Below are 16,798 nucleotides of genomic sequence, written 5' to 3'. Positions count from 1 at the left end.
GGCAGGATTTCAGCAACAGGGTGACATCTAATGATGTTTGAGTGAGTGTCCCCTTCTTCATCTCCTGTGCCCTCACCAAACCTGTCCCAGAGGGTCCACCAGCTGACTTGGGGGGGGGGGTACATGGTTGGCTATAGGAGGAAGAAATAAAGGTGAAGGCCTGTTGCAGCAGCTGAAATACGTTCCATTCACAGATGGTCATCACTGGACATCCCTCATTCCTATTGACTTCAGTATGTCAACTCTGAGTAGGAATAGAAGTCCTTCACACTCAGACAGACAAAAGGCATTCCTTCCATAAAAAGAGCTGCGGAAACACAGGGGCAAGACAAAGACTCAATACTACATGAAATTTAATCAGTCTCATTATTAAGATATCACTGTCAGTTTCTGCTGCTTTATCATTGTTATCATATTTTCACTGCTTTGTGAAAATAGGGTGAAACCTGTCCCCCTCCCCTCCACATTTTTATGAGCCTTCATATCTATGCAGGCACAACAAGAAGCATAAATATGAACAACAACTTAAACAAATGAAAGGCTTATTGAACCAATATTGAAAGCTTTATTGTAGCCTCATCAGTTCTTCCCTTTGCATACAACAAAGTGACACAAGGCAGCTGTTTAAAAAAGCAAGTTGCTCCTTATAATTTAAACATTTTAAAGTCTGCAGGGCTCTCCATTCAAATACTGTATATGCAACGTGGCCTTTAATTACCTTGGCAGGTTTTGAGCACTGATAAAATATTGTCTTTTTTTAAAACCTCCCCCCAAAATGTCCAATGGTTGGCAGGCAATCCATTCCAGGGTTGTATTTGGAGCAAGACTAGCAGGAGAGCTTTCAGCTAAGGGCTCATTTTAAACAGTAACTGTTAGGTTTTTAAAGAAAATGGCTTTGACACAAACGGGGAAAGAGCTCTGAGGACAATTAGAGTCCCAGAAGCAGCTGTTTTATTAATTTGCTGTGCCTTGGCTGCTGGTTCTATCTACTTTTATCAATAAAGTACATCTAGAAATGGGACACTTCCCACTGAAATATATTCACTAACATGACTTTTGTTTTTAGACTGTTTATACACACACACACACACACACACACACACACACACATTTGTAGTGTGTGTAAAAAAGAGAGAAATGCCAAGAAATATCAGCTAAGATCCAAAGAACCACAGAAATGTAAGAAATCAAGCAACAGATCTCTCTCCCGCAGGCCAAACTGCTTTGGAAACTGACGTAAGCTGCAGAAGCAGTTTGTGACAAGACAGGCACCTTGGTTTCCTGCACAAAGGAGAAGTCAATTGATCCATCTTGGTTCTTTGCAAATAAAAGAATTGATTTACTTCTCCTTTGTGAAGAAGAGCAACCATCACCAAAAAAGGCATAGTACAAATTATAGGCTTTAATCAAAACCCTTTACATCCTTCTCAGCAGGATAGCTCTATACCAGATGTTCACCTCGATAAGACATAGCACTTGTTTCTAGTTTTCTCAAGTGCCACCTTATACAGAGCTGTTTTATCGGTTACATACGGACCAACATCAGTCAAAAAACTAATCCCATTGAGATCTGTCCTCCCAGAATAATACCTAAGCACTTTGTATATGCAAAGTCTCGGATAATGAACTATGGTTCCATGTGCTTATCACAGGTTGCTGTCGCTCTGTACACACAGCTCTGTTGGAAAAACAGTCAATCTGCCAGTTTTACTGGAAGGAGAGCAAGGGAAACCAAATCCAGCCCCATTTTCTTCTCCCAGACAGCTGACATGAAGTGTCACTGATTTTCTAAGTAGGTTTTCAGTGCGTAGTCTTTGACAGCTGAATTCTGGCTCATAAAGTTCCTTGCTAGAGAGATTCAAGTAGAAATCTGCTTTTGCATGCATATGAACTGTAGCTGGATTGGAACAAGTATTTTGGGGTTGGCCTCAAACCAAGGCTTTTCTTATCAAGGTTTCTTTGGCAGCAAACCTTGTCAAACGTGAACATATTTGAATGCTGCATTTGATAACAGGTGTCACAGGTGTAGCAGTAAAGAGCTGGGTTCAAAATCTAAGCCAAAGGTGGTTAATGTATGAGAAGAAGGGAGGCAAAAGAATTGTACTTTGTACTGATGTAGTAGAAATTACCCATAAAGATCTGAGAGTCTCTTTAAAAAAAATCAAGATGTAAAACTCCCATTTGAGAGAAAATATGTATCCTGTGTTTCCATAGAGATTTGGGATGTTTTTTCTGCACTGTGCTACTCTTCCATCCATACCACACACACACACACACACACACACACACACACCGCTCTTCAGAATGTGTGATTAAAAATATATGTGAGCAAATACTGGTTTGCATCTCTGCAAACCTGACTGCTTGAAGTCTTAAGATTTAACCTTCCCTTCTCACACCAGGGAGACACCAGGGAGAACAAAGTTCCTCCACTGCCTTCTGGCATAACAGCAGCTTGGTGAAGGAAGCCAAGAGACAACAAGAGAACAACTCTTTTCTTTTAGAACTCTTTTCCCAGAAAAATAGCTACTCCACTTTTACCCTGGCATACACCAGGCATGACCGTTAAACCCAGACGCATAAAGGGAAAAATGGCAAATTAACTTTACTGCTAGCTCCAAATCCCCAGTTGACATAGCATTCACCACCTTCCCATACACACTGCAATTTTCATCATTGGTGATACCTTGGAAAAACCCAAACTAGGGGCATTTTAATCTCTGGTCACGAAATTGTGTCTTTGTTATTTGTTAATTGACACCCAAATGTTTCCATCTTATTTTTCTTAAACACAAGCTTAGATAAATGTAGCAGGGCTTTGTGATTAAGAGAGGGTATTCCATAATAGTCCAGGACAGAAGAAAATAGTTAAACTTACAAATGGAGCATTTATAGAAGAGGAATCGGAATGCAGTTTTCTAATAATGCATTTAACAAGTCTTTAAACAAAGTTCCACAGCTGATGTTTGGACTAAAAGGATAGCATAATTGTTACCATAGAATAGGTTGCTGTTTCATGGTCAGCATAGGAATTTCTTAGTCTAAATTCAGCAGAGAAAGGTAAACTGGCACATCTGTCCTACATCTAGAGCCCTTTACTTGCAGCAATTTAGCAGGGATAAATGTCATAATTTTAAAGGTTGGGAAGAAGTTGACCCATTCCAGATAAGGAAGTTTTAAATGGGTGTTAGATGCACATAAGGAGACCTATCTGAAGAACAATTAGCTGAATGAAGTTACACTTGCTTTCAAATCCATCAAGGTAGACAATTTATAACCATTCTGGAAATTGCTCCTCAAGTGACCAGACCTCTCACGCTAATGGAAGGTTTAATTGCTCAAGCCACAAACCTTAGGAAAGTCTTGCTATTGGATAGACATGAAATATTGGAGGTGGAAATGCTAGGGTCATATGGAAGTCTGAAGAAAACATGGGAACAAGACCTACAAAAAAAACGATGAGAACAATTGAAAAAGTCTCTGGAGAAAACTACCTTTTAAATCAGTATCAGCAAGGATTACAGAAAAATCTGTTAAAGTGGTATTCAAATGATACCTCATTCTACATACACTTAATACAATAACAGAATCCTCTTCCACAGAGTGTGGAAGAGATATAGAGAATGAAGAACAATGTTCCATATGTGGTGGCCATGTGGAAAGGTTGCACTTTGGGGGTGATAAAATAACAAGCCAGACAAGTACATCAGATTCAAAGCTAGTTTTAAAGATGGTTTTTGATGACAACTTGAAGACTGTAAAGCATGAAGAGTTTATTGACTGCTGCCAGATTGGTAATAGTGAGATATTGGAAAGAATTATGTCCCAGTATGTTGGAGACATGGTGTCAGGAATTGTGGAAGATTCAAAAGTTAACGCAAAAGTTTAGAGCCATGCATAAGTGGAAAACTACAGATGATTCCCATACTATTTGGAGTAGCTGTGCAGCAAAGACTGAACACAACTGCAATCCACCCATCATGCATAGGAATCTATGGAAACTCACATCTGCATGTATTGAATGCTAATTCAAATATGTACTGATGAGTGACTAAAAGAATAAACACAATTATATAATTCACTGGATGAAATAACACTAAGTTTGTGGCCTACAACATTGGTTTTCAGCTAAATTTTGTTTGAGGCCATCACTTAAGTTTTTAATGTAAAGTTGCTGCCAAGTTGCAGGTTGCCACATCTTCTGTTGCACTTAGCATTTTAACTGTTCTTACTGAAGCAAACCTAGACGAATGGTTCCTTTTAGAGTCCTGAATGGTTGCTGTATAATCATACATGAGGGAGATATTGCCAATTTTCTGAACAGGGTTGCAAACCATTATGCATGCTTTAATCCCAGCTGCAACATCTGTGGGTATGGCAACGTGGATTCTGAGCCATTGTATGTGTGTGGAGAGAACATCTTCAAGAAAAACCATGCCCCAATATTGTATCAGAAATCTCCCATGGAAAACCCGGTTCTTCCCCTACTAACAAACTGTTTGTACTAAACTCCATCTACGAGCTGTTGCAGCATACAGGAGCTCTAAAAGGTGCAAAAAGCACTAATATTGAGCCACAGTGAACCCTGCCATGCATAAGAGGATTGCCACCTAGTGGACTGCTGCTGTGACCAGGAATCTCAGCAATTCTGAACCATATACAGTAAGCTGTTTTTAGGCTAATTGATGTCTCACATGCCTATTTTCTCTGACTGCTTGTAGCCTAACCAAACAACAGTAATCAGTGCAAGTTTAAAATAAAGAAAAGTTTGCCGACATTTCCTCTTGTAAAAAAAGATTGCAGTGTTTTCAAGTTGTAAGAAATATGTATCTTCCACACTTTAATTCTACACGGGTTTTAATATTTAACATATGCGTAATGGAACTTGCCAACTGACCAGATAAGTACAGTATTAGCTTGGCCTGGGCATCTGCTTTAGCAGTAGTCTTTAGTGTTAACTTGTGGTTATTTTTAATCCTGATGCTGTATGTATTTATGCTGCTGGTAGTGGTAAATATAGTGAGGGTTTTTAAAATAACTATTTTAAAACTGTGAGTTGCTCTGATATCATGGAGTACAAATATTTGTAATTAATAATATTCATGGCACCAGCCTTATTATGGAGACGAACCAGTAAGTGACTCCACAACACATATACCCCACTGTAGGGAAAACATAATAGTCCCTAAAATAAATAGATAAGTTGTTCATCACTGGTTTAGACTATATGTGCAATCATATAGCATTGATTTGTATGTGCCTAGTTTTTTCAAAAGGGTTAATCTTTGGATTGTAGAGGTTCTGCTTCCAAAACGCCCTGAGCACTTTTGCCAATCTGTTGAGAATATACAGATGAATATATAAGCCTGCCTAGCCCCCTCCCGTCCAGACCTGTGCACCCAGCTGCAGTAAAGAGATAACAGTTCTTCCATGAAATCACAACATTGGTATTATTAAGTTTTGATCCCCGCCTATGCCAGAGAAGGAATAAGGCCTCAGTCCTATGCCCATATACTTGGAAGAAAATCCTGTTGAATTCAGTAGAGCTCTCTTCAAGCACAACAAAAGAGTCACACGGCAAGTTAAAGATGAACACATTTATTACACCATAAGCATTTATGGCTTAAGAGTCCTGATGTGTTATCTATCCTGAGCTGGCCCCAAAATTATATACAATGGACATATGGGTGTAATGAAAAAAAAAAGGAAACTGAAAAGGCAAATGGCAATGAAATGCAAAAAGTATGGGCTGTTATCACGACTTACTGCTGTTGGAAATGACCACTGTACTCATTCTGAATACATTTCAGCTTTTCAGAGTCTGTATTTTTAAATTTTCCATTCCCATCTTTTTCTCTCTCTACACTCATGTTTATTCCTGCCAGCTGAGGGTAACACTTCAGGCAGCTGAAGTGGTCTCTACTCCACAAAAGCTTATGCTTGAATAAATCTGTTATTATTTAAGGTGCCTCAAGACTCTTCATTGTTTTTGCTGCAACACACTGTCTGGAACAACGATAGGAAACCTGTGACAATCCAGATGTTGTTGAACTACAACCCCCATAATTCCTGACTCTTGGCCATGCTTGCTGGGGTTGATGGGAGTTGAAGTCCAACAACATCTGGAGGGCCACAGATTCCCCTTCCCTCCTTTGAACATTTCTCAAAGTAAACATGGTAGAGCTGGTCTGTAGGCAGAGCAGGCTAAACATTAAGAACCGGCTTTTGATGAAGAGGGAAAGCACCAGACAAGAGTCTAGAAAGAACCAGTATGTCAGTCAGGCCTGTTCAGAAGAAATAAAGGAGTGTAGTGGGACTTACTTCCATGTAAGCAGATATAGCAGGGGTGGGGAACCCTGATCTAGCTAGTAGGCTGGTGGGCGGTTACTTCAAGCCTGCTTTCTTCAGGGATCAGTTGCAGGATCAAGTTCCCCATGGGAAACTTGGTCATGCAGCTGATCTTGCTGCATATCTAACTCGGTTTTTGGGCTACAACTCCCATCATCCCTAGCTAGCAGGACCAGTGGTCAGGGATGATGAGAACTGTAGTCCAAGAACAACTGGAGACCCAAGTTTGGAAAGTCGTTCTCTAGCTGCTCCATGTGGGATGATGTCAGTCAAGTCCAACATTCTAAGGGAGGACCAACTGCCACTTTGTGTCAGTTAGTTTTAGTCTGTTGGTCTGTTAGGCTGCTGCTGCTTAAAGATGTTTTTAAGAGACTCACTAATATAGTTTATATCTTTTGTTTTGTAACCTAAATAAGTACATGAATGAATCTGTCAGTAAATTACTTTACTTTGGTTATTAATCAGATTCATGTGTATCTTTATTTTGAGACGGATAAAGGGATTGACAATCAAGAAAAGGACGAAAGACTCAAACGAGTCAGCAGCCGTTTGCCGCTGTGCAGGTTTAAATAAGGAACGTTTAACTCTGCTACTATATTATATAAACGTTCCCACACTCCACACCTAATGACACTTGACACCAGGCGTGGGACAAGTGGGCATGGCTTGGGGCAAGTGGCCATTTGGCCTTGTCCAAATTGGGAACTGTGCCAGGCCAAACTTGGCCAGTGGGCTGGAATTCCCACCCCCCTGGCATATAGGATTACAACCAAAGTGCCTTGTACTACTTCTTCCTCAACCACTTCTCTGAAGCAGCACAGACCTATATTTTCCACATTTCTGTCTTCAGCCATGACAGAAGCCTCTTTTGCCATTGAGTACTATGTAAACAAATAAAACCCTATTATGGGTATTGGAGCAACCCTCTCTTTTCTTTACAGGCAGTTCTGCTTTCTGTGCTGAACCTTCTAGTACTGTAGAATTCTGTTGACCAGTATTCTCATCATCCACAAAGCACTGCTCCTGGAGGCAATGAAGTAGATGAGCACAGAAAGGTTTATTTCAAAAACAATCCACTTTTGAGTTTAGTGAGTGAAGGAAGGAAAGGACCCTGCCTGTGACGGAACAACCCGCCCTCCCGTTTCTCCTTTCTTAAAAGTGTGTTAGAAGATGGGGGGGTGGCAGTGGTGGTGGTGGTGGGGCTGGCTAAAGAGTTCATAAAATCCTATCAGAAAGTCATCTTCACCTAGAACTCAGAAATTTTATAGCTTCTTTTTATGTCTTCTTCCGCTATGGGAACTAATTTCCTGAGGAATTGCAGGCATTTCCAATTTGTTTGAAAGATCTAGAATCTGTGTGTACATGTTTGAATCAGGAGAGACAACACAGAGGACTGAAGTTAACTCATGCAACAGGTGACCTGTGAGAAGGATGAGATTACATTATGGGTTTTGCTGTTGTTCATCTTAAACCGGGGTGTCAAAACGGAGCCATTTCTTTGCTATAACAAGTGAATAATGCTTTCTTTCTTTTGTAGGCCCAAGTCTCACCATATTGCTTATATGTAGGGAAAAGCAAAAAAAAATAAAAAAAAATCATGTGCACAACTGCTTTCTATGTGGAAACTTTAATATTTTAAACAACCCACAGTAAAGAAGCACATCCAGCAGTGCAGTCTGATCTGCTAAATCTCATTATCAGCTGGTTGCACAATACCCCTCTTTGATGAAGATTGTTATACCTTCTCTGTCGGAAAAACTTTTTTTTCTGGTCTCTCTTCCTTCTGAACCAGCTGTTGTCTGTGTTTACTTGACCCTGCCCCATCTTCAACAGAAGAGGTTGTCTAATTTTGATATTTGTGGTTGACAATCCATACCTTGTGGCATTAAAAGACAGACCTCTGAATGCCAGTTGCTGAGGAACAAAAGTATACCGCTTGTGGGTTTCCCATGGGCATCTGGTTGTCTACTGTGAGAACACATTACTAGATGGACAGATACAGCAAGGTTCTTCTTGTGTTATATATTTGCATGACCTTAACCTTTAGGCCAAACACACATGAGAGCCATCTTGGCAGGGAAACCACAAATCTCAACAAGTGGATCTGAGAGGGCTTGTTAATGGAAGCCGATACATCTTTGGGAGCTGCCCATCCTTGCTAGAAAAGGCTCATTGGGTGTGTTTGTAAGTGGGCAGCTTCGCCAAGTCCTTCAGCCAGCTTGTTCCTCATTATTTTCCTCACCACTCTCTCAATGTCACCAGCATTCACTTGGCCAATCAGGACGCAGAGCTCATGGGGTCGCCAACACATGCTTTCTGACATCCTCAAAAATAACCGGCTGAGACTCCAGGTTTGTCATCAGCATGGACTGCAACTGGGTCTTTTCTTGCTCAATTCAACCTCTCCAACGGCTCCTGCCATTAAAGTGAATTATTTCCACCATTTCTCAAACCTGCCCAGAGTCTGTGCTGGCATGGATGCATGGGAGGCCTGCATCTTCATAGTTGTGGTGGTAAAAAAAGGTAAAGGAACCCTGACAGTTAAGTCTAGTCACAGACGACTGTGGGTTTGTGACGCTCATCTTGCTTTACAGGCCAAGGGAGCTGGCATTTGTCCACAGACAGTTTTTCCAGGTCATGTGGCCAGCATGACTAAGCCACTTCTGGTGCAACGGAACACCAAAACCAGAGCAGTGCATGGAAACGCCACTTACCTTCCCGCCGGAGCGGTACCTATTTCTCTACTTGCACTTTTTTGCATGCTTTTGAACTGCTAGGTTGGCAGGAGCTGGGACCAAGCAATGGGAGCTCACCCCGTCGTGCCAATCAGCAAGCCCAAGTGGCTCAGTGGTTTAGACCACAGCGCCACCCGCGTTCTGCTAGTTGTGGTGGTAGGCAGTGGCATTGTACATCCAGTGATGCTGCTTGAGCACGTTGAGGTACAACTGGATGAACATGCCTTTGCCCCCCCCCCCCCCGCGGAAAAGGACCTGCCTCCTCCCATCAGCATGTTCAGAATAGCAAAGGGAATAAAGTCTTCCTCCAGCCTAAGTTTCCAGCCGAATCATGATGTGGATCAACTCTGAGATGGGGGTGGGCCCCAAACTCACACCTGACATGTCTGTCTTCAGCTTGAGGATCCCTCCTATGCACTGGGCAACAGACCTGTCCAATGCTGAAGCTGTACCGCTTTCCCACATGGGCTCAGCCCAAAGGAGATACTTCTGGGCGCAGTGCACCAGCTGCCCGTGCTCAATCCCAACGCCAGCCAACACCATTCTATTGGGTGTGTAGTAATTCTGCATGTACGAATGGAGAACCTTCCTATCAATATTCTCTATGCTCTCTGCCAGGCAGAATCTGTTCAATGCCACTGTGTTTTCACAGAAAGCCGCTACATGAATCAACTCTGTAAGCAGAAGCTCTCGGTTGGGCCTCATGTTCAGGTCCTCCAGCTCAAAGCAGACTGCCATGCACACCATCTCAATCTTCTCATCCGATAATCTGGGCTGTAGCAGTATGTCAGACAGAAGACAGACAACAGTGTCCAGGTCTTTGACATCGGCTGAAATGGCACACGTGGTGGTGTCCCTTGATACCTGAAAATCACAGATGTTGCCATGCTGCTCCAAAGTGAGGGGGATCTTGTCCTTACTGCCAAACTGAGCTGTAGAAGAAAAGGCAAGCTTTTTGAGAAAGCATGAAATGCCATTACAGTAGTATGTTTTGCTTCATAACTTGAGCCTGAATTTATAAGAATCCCAACTGTGCAGAACTATCCAAATTTGTTCTGAGAAGCCACCTGCATCTTGTTCACCAGGGTGGTCACTTTGGTTTCAAAGCTGTCTTGGCCATCAATGGTGGCAAAGACTGGCTTTGGCACTCCAGGGAGATGAGCTGTCAGGGGAATGCTGGGATAGCTTCCCCCACTGTGTATTTCCTGTAGGCAACTAGTCCAAACCTCCATGGGGAGCTGCAGATGTCCTGACCGACCACCTTGGCTGCCATATTGGCTTCCCCTCACAGCAAGGGTGGAAGGGTGTGAGTCACGCAAGGCAAATGTGGATTGGCCAGTTGAGGACAAGAGTGTGGATTGGCCAATGGCTGGCTGAAGTCAGCTGATGTGAGAGAGGCGAGAGGAGGTGAGAGTAAAAAGGAAGAGAGAATAAAGTCCACACTCAACACTTCCAGATCTGTTTCTACAGCTTTTCTAATTTCCAGTAGCAGATTTCCCAAATCACATGCAAGTTAATGGGATGCTAAAAGGACTAGATTGGATGCCAATAGATCCCTTCTAGAATACTTCACTCCTAAGGGAAGCATACTCTGAACCTTTTTTAAAGTTCCATCAGTGTGGAGTAGCTGTAGTTAGGAAAATTGAATAGATACCGGTATATTCTTCTCCCTCTCTCTGGGCTCCATTGCATTCTCTATTACATTTGTACAATTATCCCACAACTGTTGTTGGTTCAGGGTTAGCAGCATGGTACAGGAAGGTATGAGGAGTTGATCTCATTGTATCAGAGTTATAATAGTGCACTTGCACCCCAGCTTAATTTTTGCTGGGAAGGTCTGGTGGCTCAATTTTACCCATGCTCAAGTTCTGATGAACTAACAGCCTTGGGGTCAGAAAGCAATTTTCTCCAGGTCACACTGGGTGGCAGAGGGATGTCTCCTTCAGTAGCCTTTGACTTGATTAATTGGGGGTTATCTGCTCTCCAGAGGAAGCTTACTTTAAGCTTGTAGTGAAAAAAAAGCAGAACCAAATATTTTTTAGTCAAACCCTTGTTGGCGGCAGTGGGTGGGATCTCTAGGTTTCTCTTTTCCAGCACATGTGCTAAAAATGTGATTTAGGAGATGAGACAGGCAGAGAGCCCATGAAAATTCAAGCCTGAGACCAATCCCCTTTCTCAAAGCAGAATCCTCCTCCAGTGCAGCTAGGAGAAAGAGAGAGAGAAGTTGGCAAGCCTTTTAAAAATAACTTGCTTTCAATGGGGAATTTCTAGAATACAACAGTTGGAAAGGAGGACCTGCCTCATTCTCCATAAGCGCCAAATTTGGCTAGCATCTGTGTCAAACAGCAGAAAGAACATGCTTTATTGGGGAGAATAAGCAGTGTTTATGCTAATTTCCTATCCGAATTGTTTTGTATCTGACAGAACCCATTAGTCTGAAGAATGAGATAAAGACAGATAATAACAAACTGAGCCAATCACTAGTTGCCTAATCCAATAAAAGTCACCGCCGTCTTCCTTTCAGAATTTTCACTACCAAGCAAAACAAATGCAGTCACTGCACTACCCGGAAGACTGCACAGATTAATGGGAGTGATGGAGAAGTGATTCTTTCATTGGCCATAAGAATGGACCATAAGCAATAAACATATTTTAAAAACTGGACCCACCCAGCATGAAGAAGAACAGCCTGCCTCATTTCCTGCAAACCAATAAATTTCCAGTACCCAAAGTGGAACTTACATTTTCCCCTGCGTGAAATGCAAGAGCCACAGGACTGAGTTTTAGTGGATCTAACCATGTTGCATCCTGTTTTCTTTTCTGGCATTTTTCCTCCTTAGCTACACTGCTTGCTAAGCACATCTGCCAACTATGATCCTATTCATGTGACACAGTCACCACTTCATGACTGGAATGACTTGCATTTGTGAAAGAGCCATCACAAATTAGCCAACACAGATTGAGGTTTCATATCACAGCAGAAAAATAGTATTTCCTACACTGAGGTAGTTCACATGTTGAGATACAAATTAAGTGTTGAGTAACTGGTTGGTGTGTGTGATGTGTGAACTGATAAACCAGTGGCTGCTATTTGAAGAGCATACTGAACTGTTTTCAGCCTCATATTTCAGGACAGAACAAACTAGACAATATATTCTCTCACACAGGGAGAGTACCTGCATAGGGCTAGTACCTGCGTTGTAGTATTTATGTCTACATCATATTTTCATTTCTGTTTTATCTTATTAATTCTGATCCCTGTGGCATGTAAGAAGATCTAACCTATCCACTGCAAGAAGATCAAACCTATCCATTCTGAAGGAAATCAACCCTGAGTGCTTACTGGAACCACAGATCCTGAAGCTGAGGCTCCAATACTTTGGCCACCTCATGAGAAGAGAAGACTCCCTGGAAAAGACCCTGATGTTGGGAAAGATGGAGGGCACAAGGAGAGGGGGACGACAGAGGACGAGATGGTTGGACAGTGTTCTCAAAGCTACCAACATGAGTCTGACCAAACTGCGGGAGGCAGTGGAAGACAGGAGTGCCTGGCGTGCTCTGGTCCATGGGGTCACGAAGAGTCGGACACGACTAAACGACTAAACAACAACAACATGGTATGTAGCTTGGTTCCCTTGTTTGAATCAGAAATATTTGCTTAGCAGGAACCATTCTGGGTTATGTTTACTTTCTGCTTTTGTGGTATACCATGGTCTGGATAATGTTGGGCATTAGTGGTTTTCTCTTAAGTTGGCACTTGGACTTGTGAACTCCATTTCAAATGGACTGACAGAATTTGCTTCAAAATGGTCTCAGGTGTGTTTATATGATGGAGTCAACTTGGCTTAGCAATAAATCTTCTATGTCAGGGAACCCTAGTTTTGAGAGGAGGGTTAGGAAGGATCTCTTACAAAGAATTTTCATGGTCCTCATCAAGCATTCACGGGAATTATTTTTATAGAAATCAATGCTATTAAGCCAATACAAAACCAATAAATGTCTGTAAGGCAGACTGGTATGCAGGCTTGGTGTGTGTGTGTGTGGGGGGCGTATTTCAGATCAGCCACAACCAATAGAGCAGACATGGTTCTGATATCCAAGGTTGATCAATAATGATCATAAGCAAAATCCCTAAAGGTAAAGGTAAAGGGACCCCTGACTGTACACCATTCTAACTTCTGGGGGTGAGATGGGGAGAAAATATCAGTTACAGAAATGTGCATGTGTAAAATTGAGGAAATCAGATGAAATTGTAGAAGGCAGAACAAGGTAGGTGTGCCAATGCTAATGTTTTATGGAAAGAGACAGCAAGTCTTTAAGAGCTATAGGTTCCTCGAAGATCTTTCCATCCTGACAATGCAACAATGGGAAAAGACACATCCTTTTTCCAGAAAAATTGTAGCAGTGCTGTCTGGGCATCAAGGATTTCCAAGTGCTCACAGAAAACTCCTAGGCTAGGAAGCGTCATTCCACTAAATGCTGAACTTCATTTCAATTTTAGGTATTAGAACAGACTACTTTGCTTGATTGAGAAGTTATAGGATCCGGTTTGGTTCCAGTTATGAAGGCAAGTGAAAATAATAAATCAAATAATTTTTAAAATATCAAAGATGCCCAGAAAGACAACTTTCCCCTTTTAAGGCAAAATAGGGCCAATATTGCAGTAGAATTCATTTATCTTGTATGCATTAATGACAGAGGAACATACAGGGCATTCCCAGGCCTCTAGATAACATAAAATAGGGACAATTATTTTTCAGGCACAGGTACCAGAGAAAGGGGACTGTCCCAATATATTTATATTTAGAACATGTCTGTGTCCTCATTTGCCCCTGTCCAAATATGGAGCACAGGGAGCCCATCTGGAGATGGTTTGAGATCTCCCTGTGCTGGTTCTGCCTTTGGTTGTGTCTTAGACAGCTTGTGTTCAAGAGTAAGTCATAAACACCATCTTCTAATGGTCCCGTGGGCAGTGTTTTGACAAACATCTCCCTCCTACTCAGGGACAACACAGCTCATGCAGCTGCTCCTCTTGCCTCTGGTCTTCTGCTTTTGTCTTTGCCTTTTAATAAAATACTTATTTGGATTGTTCCCCTTTGCATTTCCCTTGCTATTTGTATAATGAGGGCAGACACTCGGGAAATATCTCCTTGCCTAAGGAGAGCTCTGTATTCCCCAGAAAATGAGACAGTCTATTGAGGCTTAATGTCCCAGGAGGCATATTCTTTTTGTAAATGCCTTCAACAGTCACCATCAACATTGCTCTGCCATGCGCTTCTCCACTTTAATATGCAGAGCTTCCCACAGCTGGTTGTGTGCTTTAATTAACACCAGCTGATTTTGATCCTAATACACTAATGAAAAAATGCCTTTTTAAAAAAATAGCTTTTTAAAGTTCGCATTTTACCATATCCATCTAAGTTTGGAACCAGCTATTGTAGTTCCATTTTGAACGGAGTTAGTTCAAAAATCTCTGAACTACACCTGAAAGTTCCCATAATTTCCAGGTGAACTATATATGAATTAAGTTCATTCTGGGGTAGAACGTTGATTGGTTTTTAGTTCATCTTCAAATTCATTCACTTTACATGTGTTGTTTACTCTTTAGACTCTTTTGGCCTTTAAAAATTATAATTGTTGGGGGAACTTAATTAAAGTTCACATTCCACTGTGTGTATGTTTTGATGTTTCCTCAGGCTTTTAAAGAATATTTTAAACTTCAACACAGCAGCTTGTAACATTCTGAATACTGGGGGGAAATGCCAATGATCTTTTGGATGAACTGTGAACTAAACAAGTTCATTTTGTAAAGGGGTGAATATGAACTAGAATTAGTTCCTTCTTTGATACCTTGAACTAGTTCTTTTTTAAATAATGAACTTTCCAAGCTCTAGGCATAACTGACTTAACTGTTCAGAAAGATAAAAAGGTTAATGTACTTTCCATGAGCTGAAAATTGGAAATTTAGTATCTACATAGGCCCATTACTAGAAAATTATGAAAAGGTAACATTCATACAAGTAAATGGAAGAAAGAATACCCTCAAATGGTTTTGATATTTTCACATTACCTAGACAGCTAAAACTTTGTACATATTTACCTCATAATAGTTGATGTGTTTGTTCTTCAGTGAGGTCAGCAAAGGTATTTTCATATTAGCTCGACAGCTGAAAACACTTAATGGTTTATCTCATGGGCTTACCTCATAATAAAAGTCAACACTCTAGTATAAAGCCATCCAGGTCGACTTCAGATAACAGCCAGAAATGAGTATCCATATTTGAATTACACAGAAATGTGGCTTTAAGCCAGATATGCACGCTCACACAGTGGAAGGCTCTGCACAGTGTCCATGGTTGAACACTGCGAGGCAAAGCAGGTCCATGGCTCACAGGGAACACCCGCTCTAAGGCAAGTACAGGGTACAACTTCCAGCATTCATGCTAGCCAGGGCCACACACACCCACACACACCAGGAGGCTTATTTTGATCAGAATCGAGTACATACTTCTAGAGTTAACACTAAATAATTACTTCTGGTAAATGAGCCACCATAGCAGCTAGAGGGCTGTGAAAATTTGGGTCCAGGGCCTTTCAGATTCATCTACTCATGTACTATTTGAAACCAATGGGGTGCATTCGTTGCCATATGTGATTTTTTCAGCTCTCCTACCTCACTGTTCAGTCTCCCTGCTGTTCCCAGAGTGTATGAAATCACTTCGAAGTCAACTATATGTCCATGCAGAGGTGGCTGCAGCTGATGGTTCTCTGATCTTGCAATATTTTGTAATCCTTCTAGAAGGCTCCCCCCAGTCCTTTAAGCATTCTTTCTTTCTTTTTCTATTTAGTTTTAGGTCCTGTGATTTAAAGCAGCCTTGTCAAGGGTTGGGCCAATATGTAGTAACCATGGAAATCTAGACAATATGAAAGTGGCAAAGAGCCACCGTCTCTTTATCCTCCCTAAAAGTCCTGTGTCAAATGGAACTCAGCCAGCCCAGACCTAATCAAGGAGTCAGAGAGTTTCCCAAAACCAAAGAGTTTCAATAGTGAGGTATGCAGAGGGTGAACTGAGGACACATTTTGAAGCTGAACTTCTGAGTTTTGTAGGTTTCTTTCGTTTATTTAATTTTTGGGTCAGTTTAAGCCAGATTCTGGATGTTAATGTTGTTGTTTCGTGTGTGAAGTATGTGCTCTGTGTGCCAGACCACATGCACTGGAACCAGTAACTCATAAAAATGTCTTCCATTTTAAGGGTAATGGCAGTTATTCTGTAGATGAGGCGATGCTTAAAAGAGCTCCAGGCTGCTGCTATTACCTCAGAGAAGGTAAAGATGATGAGGACTGATCCTGGATAACCGCATGTCATAGGGTGAAACAACTTGTTAGACAGTTTGTCTGTTATTTCTCCGGCCACCTGCAATCCTTTCACCACCTGGTCCTCAAAATCCACATCCCTAAGGCTTAGGAATTTCTTTTTGTAATTCAGAAGCTGAACATACCTTGCCTTAACTTCCTTCATAATGTAGGGCTCCCCCCCCCCTTCGCAGTTCAACTGTTAGCTTTAACTACCCCAAGTTCTTCCCCTTAAAACAAGTTCTCCTTGGTTTCCACGACAACTGCTCAGGCTTTTCAGTTATTCATATTATTCTGTCAGGCTAGCATTTGAATATTTTAAGCTATCAGTCAGAAGCATCGTGGGAAATGAAACATTTAAA

The 16,798-nt window shown here is 41.6% G+C and overlaps 1 pseudogene; it reads right to left on the bottom strand.

Moving 5' to 3' along the window:
* Positions 1 to 8,439: 8,439 nt before the first annotated feature.
* LOC117044614 lies at positions 8,440 to 10,356 on the bottom strand (annotated as a pseudogene).
* Between the last annotated feature and the right edge of the window lie 6,442 nt (positions 10,357 to 16,798).

The sequence above is a fragment of the Lacerta agilis genome, chromosome 3 (assembly GCF_009819535.1).
Source record: "Lacerta agilis isolate rLacAgi1 chromosome 3, rLacAgi1.pri, whole genome shotgun sequence".
Lineage (NCBI taxonomy): Eukaryota > Metazoa > Chordata > Lepidosauria > Squamata > Lacertidae > Lacerta > Lacerta agilis.
Note: the sequence above shows the minus strand (reverse complement) of the source record. Positions and strands in the feature narration are given on the sequence as shown.